Consider the following 8,416-nt stretch of genomic DNA (forward strand, 5'->3'; position numbering starts at 1 on the left):
ATTCTTTCAACTGATGCAAAAAAGGCTTTTGACAATATCCAGCATCCTTTCATGATACAAACACCCAAGAAAATAAGCTTAGAGGGAACTTTCCTTAAGCTGATAGAGGCTATCTACAGCAAACCCACAGCCAATATCATAGTGAATGGAGTAAAACTGAAAACATTCCCACTCAAATCTGGAACCAGACAAGGATGCCCACTGTCTCCACCGCTATTTCACATAGTGTTGGAAGTCATAGCCATCACAATCAGGCAAGAGAAGGAGATCAAAGGAATCCAAATGGAGGCAGAGGAAGTCAAACTCTCCCTCTTTGCGGGTGACATAATCTTATACATGGAAAACCCCAGGGAATCAACTGCAAAGCTCTTAGAAGTGATAAAGGAATATGGCAGTGTCTCAGGTTACAAAATCAATACCCACAAATCATTAGCCTTCTTATACACCAACAACTGTCAAGCCGAGAACGAAATCAAAGACTCTATTCCTTTTACAATAGCACCAAAGAAGATGAAATATCTGGGAATATATCTAACAAAAGACATGAAAGATCTTTATAAAGAGAATTATGAAACTTTGAGAAAGGAAATAGCAGATGTCAACAAATGGAAGAACATGCCATGCTCATGGCTGGGGCGAATCAACATCACTAAAATGTCCATACTACCCAAAGCAATCTATAGATTTAATGCAATATGCATAAAAGCACCAATGTCATACTTTTAAGATCTTGAAAAAATAGTACTTTGATTCATATGGAACCATAACCCCCCCAAATAGCAAATACAATTCTTAGAAATAAAAAAAGTTCTGGAGGCACCATGTTGCCAGATTTCAGGTTAATTATAAGGCTATAGTGATCAAAATAGCATGGTACTGGCACAAAAATAGAGACACAGATCTATGGAATAAGATCAAGAATCTAGAGATGAACCCAGCTACTTATTGTCATTTAATCATTGATAAGCCTAACAAAAATATGCACTGGGGAAAAGACTCCTTATTTAACAAATGGTGCTGGGAGAACTGGTTATGCACACGCAGAAGACTGAAACTGGACCTGCACCTCTCACCATTGACAAAAATTGATTCTCATTGGATAAAAGATTTAAATTTAAGACATGAAACAATAAAAATTCTATAAGAGAGTGTGGGGAAACACCTAAAGATATTGGCCTGGGAAAAAAACTTTTTGAGGAAGACCTCCCTAGCAATTGCTGCAACACCAAAATAAATAACTGGGACTTGATCAAGCTAAAAACTTTTGCACAGCTAAAAGTACCACAAACAGAGCAAACAGACAGCCCTCAGAATGGGAGAAGACTTCTGCATGTTATGAACCTGACAAAGGCCTGATAACTAGAATCTACAGAGAACTCAAATTAAGCAATAAGTGCAAGCAACCCTCTCTACCAGTGGGTAAGAGATTTGAACAGAAACTTCTCTGAAAATGACAGATAAATGGCCAACAAACATATGAAAAAATGCTCATCATCCTTACTCATCAGAGAAATGAAAATCAAAACCACGTTAAGATATCACCTAACCCCAGCAAGATTAGCCCACATCACAAAGTCCCCAAACACCAGATGTTGTCGTGGATGTGGAGAGAAAGGAATGCTTCTATACTGCTGGTGGGATTCCAAACTAATACAGCCCTTTTGGAGAAATAGTTTAGAGAAAGGGTTAGATATCTACCCAGAAGAATAAAAATCATTTTACAACAAGACATTTGCACTAGAAGGTTTATTGAGGCTGAATTCATAATTGCCAAGTCGTGGAAACAACCTAAGTGCCCATCAACCCATGAATGGATCAAAAAACTGTGGTATATGTATACCATGGAATATTATTCAGCCATTAAAAACAATGGAGACTTTACATTTTTTACACTTACCTGGATGGAGTTGAAATACATTCTTCCTGGTAAAGTATCACAAGAATGGAAAAATAAATATCTACTGTACTCCACACTAATATGAAATCAATATATAAACAATTACATGCTCGTATGAACAATAAAATACTATTATAGTCCTGTTGGGGGTAAAGGGAAACAGGAGGGGGAGGGGCAGGATGTATGGCAGAAGGAGGGAGGGCACGAGGCCGGATCTCACCTAACGTGAGCATTGTGAGGGTGTATAACCCGCCCCCTGGGTGAGGGGCTCTTCTACAAATGGAACTTTACCCTGGAAGTGAGAACAGTGTAACCTAAATATTATACCCTCATATTAATTTGAATAAGCTTTTTTTAAAAATAAAAAATAAAAAATAATGCTAAGCAAATTGAATTCAACAAGATATTAAAAAGATTATTGATTGTGATCAAGTGGGATTCATGCCAGGGATGGAAGGATATTTCAACATATGCAAATCAATCAATGTGATCACCATATTAACAGAATGAAGGAGAAAAAGCATATGATCGTTTCAATTGATGCTGAAAAAGCATTTGACAAAATTAAACATCCCTTCATGATTAAAAACTTGCAAAAAACTGGGTATAGGCTCAGTGCCTGTAGCTCAATGTGTAGGGCGCCACCCACATACACCAAAGCTGGTGGGTTCGAGTCTGCCCTGGGCCTGCTAAAGAACAATGACAACTGCAACCAACCAAAAAATCGCCGGCGTTGCGGCAGGTGCCTGTAGTCCCAGCTACTCGGGAGGCTGAGGCAAGGGAATCGCTGAAGCCCAGGAGTTTGACGTTGCTGTGAGCTGTGACGGTACTCTACGGAGGGTGACATAGTGAGACTCAGTCTCAAAAAAGAAAAAAAAAAGGCGGTTGGAAAGGCGAGGTAGAGCCATCGAGGAAGTGACGCGCCTGCGGAGGTGACGCGTGCGGTCGCGCGCCCCTTCCGGCGCCGGGAGGGCGCTGAAGATCCCCGGCCACACGGCCGCAGGATGTAGCGTGGGGGACCGCAGTCCGGAGCAGAGTCTACACTCTGGCTCTAAGTTTCCCCGGAACTGACCACCATTTCTACCATCACAGGGAGATCTCTGCCCCCTGGGGCTGAGAGACCCCCAACTTTCCCCCCCAGCTGAAGCTGCAGCGCCTTGAGATACCACCAGCCAAATGTCTCCCCAGAAAGGATCTGTGGTGGCACAGGGCATTGGGGCCCCTGCCGATAACAGGGACACTGACACAGTGGAACTGGATGAACTGGGACCCCTGCTAGAAAAGAAAAGCAAACGTGTAATTGCCAACCCAACCAAAGCTGAAGAAGAGCAAATATGTTCAGTCGCCCAGGAAGAGGAGGAAGAGTTGCGGGTACTGACACTTCCCCTGCAAGCCCACTACGCCATGGAGAAGATGGAGGAGTTTGTATATAAGGTCTGGGAGGGACACTGGAGAGTCATCCCATATGATGTGCTCCCTGACTGGATGAAGGACAATGACTATCTGCTACATGGCCATAGGCCACCCATGCCCTCCTTTCGGGCTTGTTTCAAGAGCATCTTCCGCATCCATGCAGAAACTGGCAACATCTGGACCCATCTGCTTGGTTTTGTGCTGTTTCTCTTTTTGGGAATCTTGACCATGCTTAGACCAAATATGTACTTCCTGGTCCCTCTACAGGAGAAGGTGGTTTGGGGGATGTTCTTTTTGGGTGCGGTGCTCTGTCTCAGCTTCTCCTGGCTCTTCCACACTGTCTATTGTCATTCCGAGAAAGTCTCTCAGACTTTTTCCAAACTGGACTATTCAGGGATCGCTCTGCTGATTATGGGGAGCTTTGTCCCCTGGCTCTATTACTCTTTCTACTGCTCCCCACAGCTACGGCTCATCTACCTCTCCATTGTCTGTGTCCTGGGCATTTCTGCCATCATTGTGGTACAGTGGGACGAGTTTGCCACTCCTAAGCACCGGCAGACAAGAGCAGGAGTGTTCCTGGGACTTGGCTTGAGTGGTGTTGTGCCCACCATGCACTTCACTATCTCTGAGGGCTTTGTCAAGGCCACCACAGTGGGCCAGATGGGCTGGTTCTTCCTCATGGCTGTGATGTACATCACTGGAACTGGCCTTTATGCTGCTCGAATTCCTGAGCGCTTCTTTCCTGGAAAATTCGACATATGGTTCCAGTCTCATCAGATTTTCCATGTCCTGGTGGTGGCAGCAGCCTTTGTCCACTTCTATGGAGTCTCCAACCTTCAGGAATTCCGTTACGGCCTGGAAGGTGGCTGTACTGATGACTCCCTTCTCTGAGCCTTCCCAGCAGAGGGGTGGAGGAGGAACTTCCCAAGTGCTTTTAAAAATAACTTCTTTGCTGAAGTGAGAGGAAGAGTCTGAGTTGTCTGTTTCTAGAAGAAACCTGTTAGAGAATTTAGTACCAACCAAGCTTCAGGCCACTTTCACATTCACTGGGCAATAAACTTAACATTTCCATTCCCCTCGCTGGGAAGGGTGGGAATGGTCAAACCTAGCCATGCCCCTCCTCTGCAAGGTAACTACCGGCCCCTCACAGAGACAGTACTTTGAAACTCATGTTGAGATTTTAGCCCCCCTTCACCAGTTTGGGAAAAAATAATGGACTAGGACTCTTTAGAAATTCTGGGTTTTTTTTCTGGAAGAAAATGTCCTTCTCTTATCCCCTTCCTTACTTTGTAGCCTGGCTTTTAACAGGCCATCCATTTTGTAGCACACTTTTCAAAAACAATTATATAACCTGGTCCCATCTTTCTAGGGCCTGGATCTGCTTACACAGCAGGAAGAATAAAGCCATCAACTTTTACATAGCCCAGCTAATCATGGAAGTGTGTCCAGGCTTAAAATAACTTGAGTTTTAATTATTTTTTTCTTGGCAGAGGAATGTAAAATTAAAGTGGGGAAAGACATTTAATATTCAATACTGAGCTTTACAAAGAAACATGCTATCATTGCTATGTATCTTGATGCAAAGACTATGATGATAAGAAAAGAAAGTACAGAAGGGAAAAAAAAAAACCCTAGGTATAATGCAATCAGCGTAACCTAATTCTTTTACCCCCAATGAATCCAAAACAAACAAACAAAAGCAAAACTAGGTATAGAGAGAACTTACCTCAACACCATAAAACCCATATAAGACAGATCCATAGCTAGCATCATACTGAATGGGGAAAATCTGAAAGCCTTTCCTGTGAGATCTGGAACAAGACATTTTCACCACTGTTTTTCAACATAGCCCTGAAAGTTATAGTCAGAGTAGTCAGATGAGAGAAAGAAATAAAGGGCACCCAAATTGGAAAGGAGAAAGTCAAATTATCTTTGTTTGCAGGTGATACTCTCTAATATCTAGAGAAGCTAAGACTCTGCAAATGCCAAAAAAATAAAAACAAAAAAGGCCTTTTAAAATGGATAAACAATGTCAGTAAAATTGCAGGACATAAAATCAACATGTAAAACTTCACTAGCATTTCTGTATTACAACAGCAAACAATCTGAAAAAAAATCAAGAAAGTAATCTCATTTACATTTGGTACAAGTGAAATAAAATACCTAGGAAAACTTTAACCAAAGAAATAAAAGATTTCTACAATGAAAACTATGAAACACTGGTGAAAGAAATCCCCAAAATGGAAAGAGTTCATACTCATGGATCAGAAGAATTGATATTGTTAAAATCTCCATACTACCCAAAGTCGATCTATAGACTTAATGCAATCCCAGCAAAATACCAATGACATTCTTAACAGAAATAGAAAAAACAATCCTAAAATTCATATGGAACCATGGAAGATCCAGAGTAGCCATCCTGGGCAAAAAGAACAAAACTGGAAAAATCACATTACCTGACTTCAAATTATACTACAGAGCTATAGTAATCAAAACAATGGCATAAGAGCAGACACATAGACCAATGGAACAGAATAGAGAATCCAGAAATAAATCTACACATCTATAATGAACTTATCTTTGATAAAGATGCCAAGAACATACATTGGGGAAAGGACTGTCTCTTTAATAAATGGTGCTGGGAAATCCATATGCAGAAAAATGAAACTAGATCCTCATCTCTTGCCATATACAAACATTAAATAAAAATGGATTAAAATCTTAAATCTAAGACCTCAAACTATAAAACTACTAAAAGTAAACATTGGGGAAACATTTCAGGACATTGGTCTGGGCAATGATTTCTTGAGTAATATCCCCAAAGCATAGGCAACCAAAACAAAATTGGACAAATGAAGTCACATCAAGCTAAAGAGCTTCTGTACAGCAAAGGAAACAATCACCAAAGTGAAGAGAGAATCCACAGAATGGGAGAAAATATTTTCAAACTACCCATCTGACAAAGGGTTAATAACTAGAGACTATATAAGGAGCTCCAACTACTCAACAGGAAAGAATAATTAAATAATCTGATTTATAAATGGGCAAAGACATGAATAGACATTTCTCAAAAGAAGACATACAAGTGGCCAACAGTTATATGAAAAAATGCTCAACATCATTACTCACCAGAGAAATGAAAATCAAAACTACAATGAGATATGATCTCATCTCAGTTAAAATGGCTTTTACTATAAAGACAGGCAATAAGGAATGCTGGAGAGGATGGAGAGTGGGGATATTCCTACGTTGTTAGTGGGAACATTAATTAGTGCAACCACTGTGGAGATTTCTGTGAAGGTTCCTCAAAAAACTAAAAAGAGTATTACTGTATGACCCAGCAATCCCATTCTAGGTATACATCCAAAAGAAAGGAAACATGTATGAGATACCTGCACTCCCATGTTTATCGTAGCACTACTCACAGTAGCCCAGATTTGTTCGTTTTGAGACAGAACTTGTCACTTTGTCACCCTGGGTGGAGTGCTGTGGCATCATCCTGGCTCACAGCAACCTCAGTCTCTTGAGCTCAAGTGATCCCCTTGCCTCAGCCTCCTGAGTAGCTGGGATTACAAGCACCTGCCACAATGGCTGGCGAGTTTTTCTATTTTTAGTAAGAGAGACAGGGTCTCACTCTTGCTCAAAACTGGTCTCAAACTTATCTCATCTACCTTGGCCTCCCAGAGTGCTAGGATTATAGGTGTGAGCTACCATGCCTGGCCAATAGCCATGATTTGGAATTAATCTAAAGTGTCCATCAATGGACTTCAAACAGTTCCTTCAGTTATTCTAGGAACTTCCAAAGCTGCTGGACTATACCAGCCAAACAGTGATGACAGAATAACCCAAGTTTACTACTAGTAACAGTACTAGTAGTAAATGACTAATGTTGTCACGAGCATCATTCCCCATGAAGTCTCTGCTCTGCCCTAGGTCGTGTTTGGGGCAAGTCTGGAACTGACTGCCACCCTTTTGTAAGCTGCTTTATGTTTTCTGCCTCCAAAAGACCCAATTCATCATGTCCTGTAGTCCCAGGGCCTAAGGACACCTGACACCTAAATTATTTCCCATGCCTTCCCAGAATCACATGCCTATTTTCAGCATTTTGAATCTTAGGCCACCATATAATCCACAGTATAATCTAACTGTAAGTCCTTTGCCTTAGATTATCATTTATGTTTATAAAACATTTTGGTATGTTGGGGGGAGGGAGGCCTAAAAGGGCATTAATATTCTTTCCAAAGTAATCTAGCTAAATTGTTATATCATAATATTTGTCTTACCTGGCCTAAGTTTTTTTTTTTTTTAAGCTATTCAAACATTCTTCACATTTTTGTTAACGAACAAAAAAGGGGTGGGGTGTTTGGATGTTGCTTGCTGCATAGAAAACCAATTATTGAGATGACAATTGTCAAAAAACAAAGGTTTTACTGCAGGCCTCAAATAGCCCCCCTGACCAACAGAGTCAAGGAACATTTCTGGCAGTGAAAACGAATACTACATGAGGAGAGTTGACATCATTATGTGTCTGGGGTGGAGTGAAGCGCACAGGGATGGTAAGAATCAATGCTAGTACAGTTATCTCATGAGCTAAGTAATGGTGGACAAGTCCCTCCCAGGTCAGAGATTTTAGTATTATAATGAAGTAGGGGTTAATATTAGTCAGTCTTTCAGCCCTGTGTCCCCGCTCAGTGGGTCCCTGGGCACCATCTGTAGTGGCATATCGCTTATCTTGTTTTTTCCTGGACAAACAGGTGGTGCGAGTTTCAGTAGTTAGCCCTCAGCTGCAAGGAGGTCCATTCCTGGAAAAGAAACTACAAAGGGATGGCATCAGTGCAACAGAAAGTTACAACATTGTAGTCAGCAATTCTTACTGGCCGAGGAACATGAAACATAAGAGAACTATAAGAAAACAACTGCAACATAAAATATGTTTTCCTGCTTACGGAGCCGGTTACAAATTCTCTATTAAATATAAATACCCATTTGTCCTGTAACTTACAGAAACACTACCAATGCTGAAAGTTACTCAAAGCAGATCCTTACTTAGTGTGGTATCTGGAAAGGCTACATAGATGTGAAATAGAATTTTCATTCAGGAATAAA

The 8,416-nt window shown here is 41.1% G+C and overlaps 1 pseudogene across 1 annotated transcript; it reads left to right on the forward strand.

Annotated features, from left to right (window-relative positions):
• The first annotated feature begins 3,073 nt into the window (after positions 1 to 3,073).
• Positions 3,074 to 4,403, forward strand: LOC100949713 (annotated as a pseudogene). The gene has a single exon (XR_001161676.2). The product of XR_001161676.2 is annotated as an adiponectin receptor protein 1 pseudogene (transcript).
• Positions 4,404 to 8,416: the final 4,013 nt, after the last annotated feature.

Source organism: Otolemur garnettii, unplaced genomic scaffold (genome assembly GCF_000181295.1).
Source record: "Otolemur garnettii isolate 467f Iridium unplaced genomic scaffold, OtoGar3 scaffold00152, whole genome shotgun sequence".
In the NCBI taxonomy this organism is placed as follows: Eukaryota; Metazoa; Chordata; class Mammalia; order Primates; family Galagidae; genus Otolemur; species Otolemur garnettii.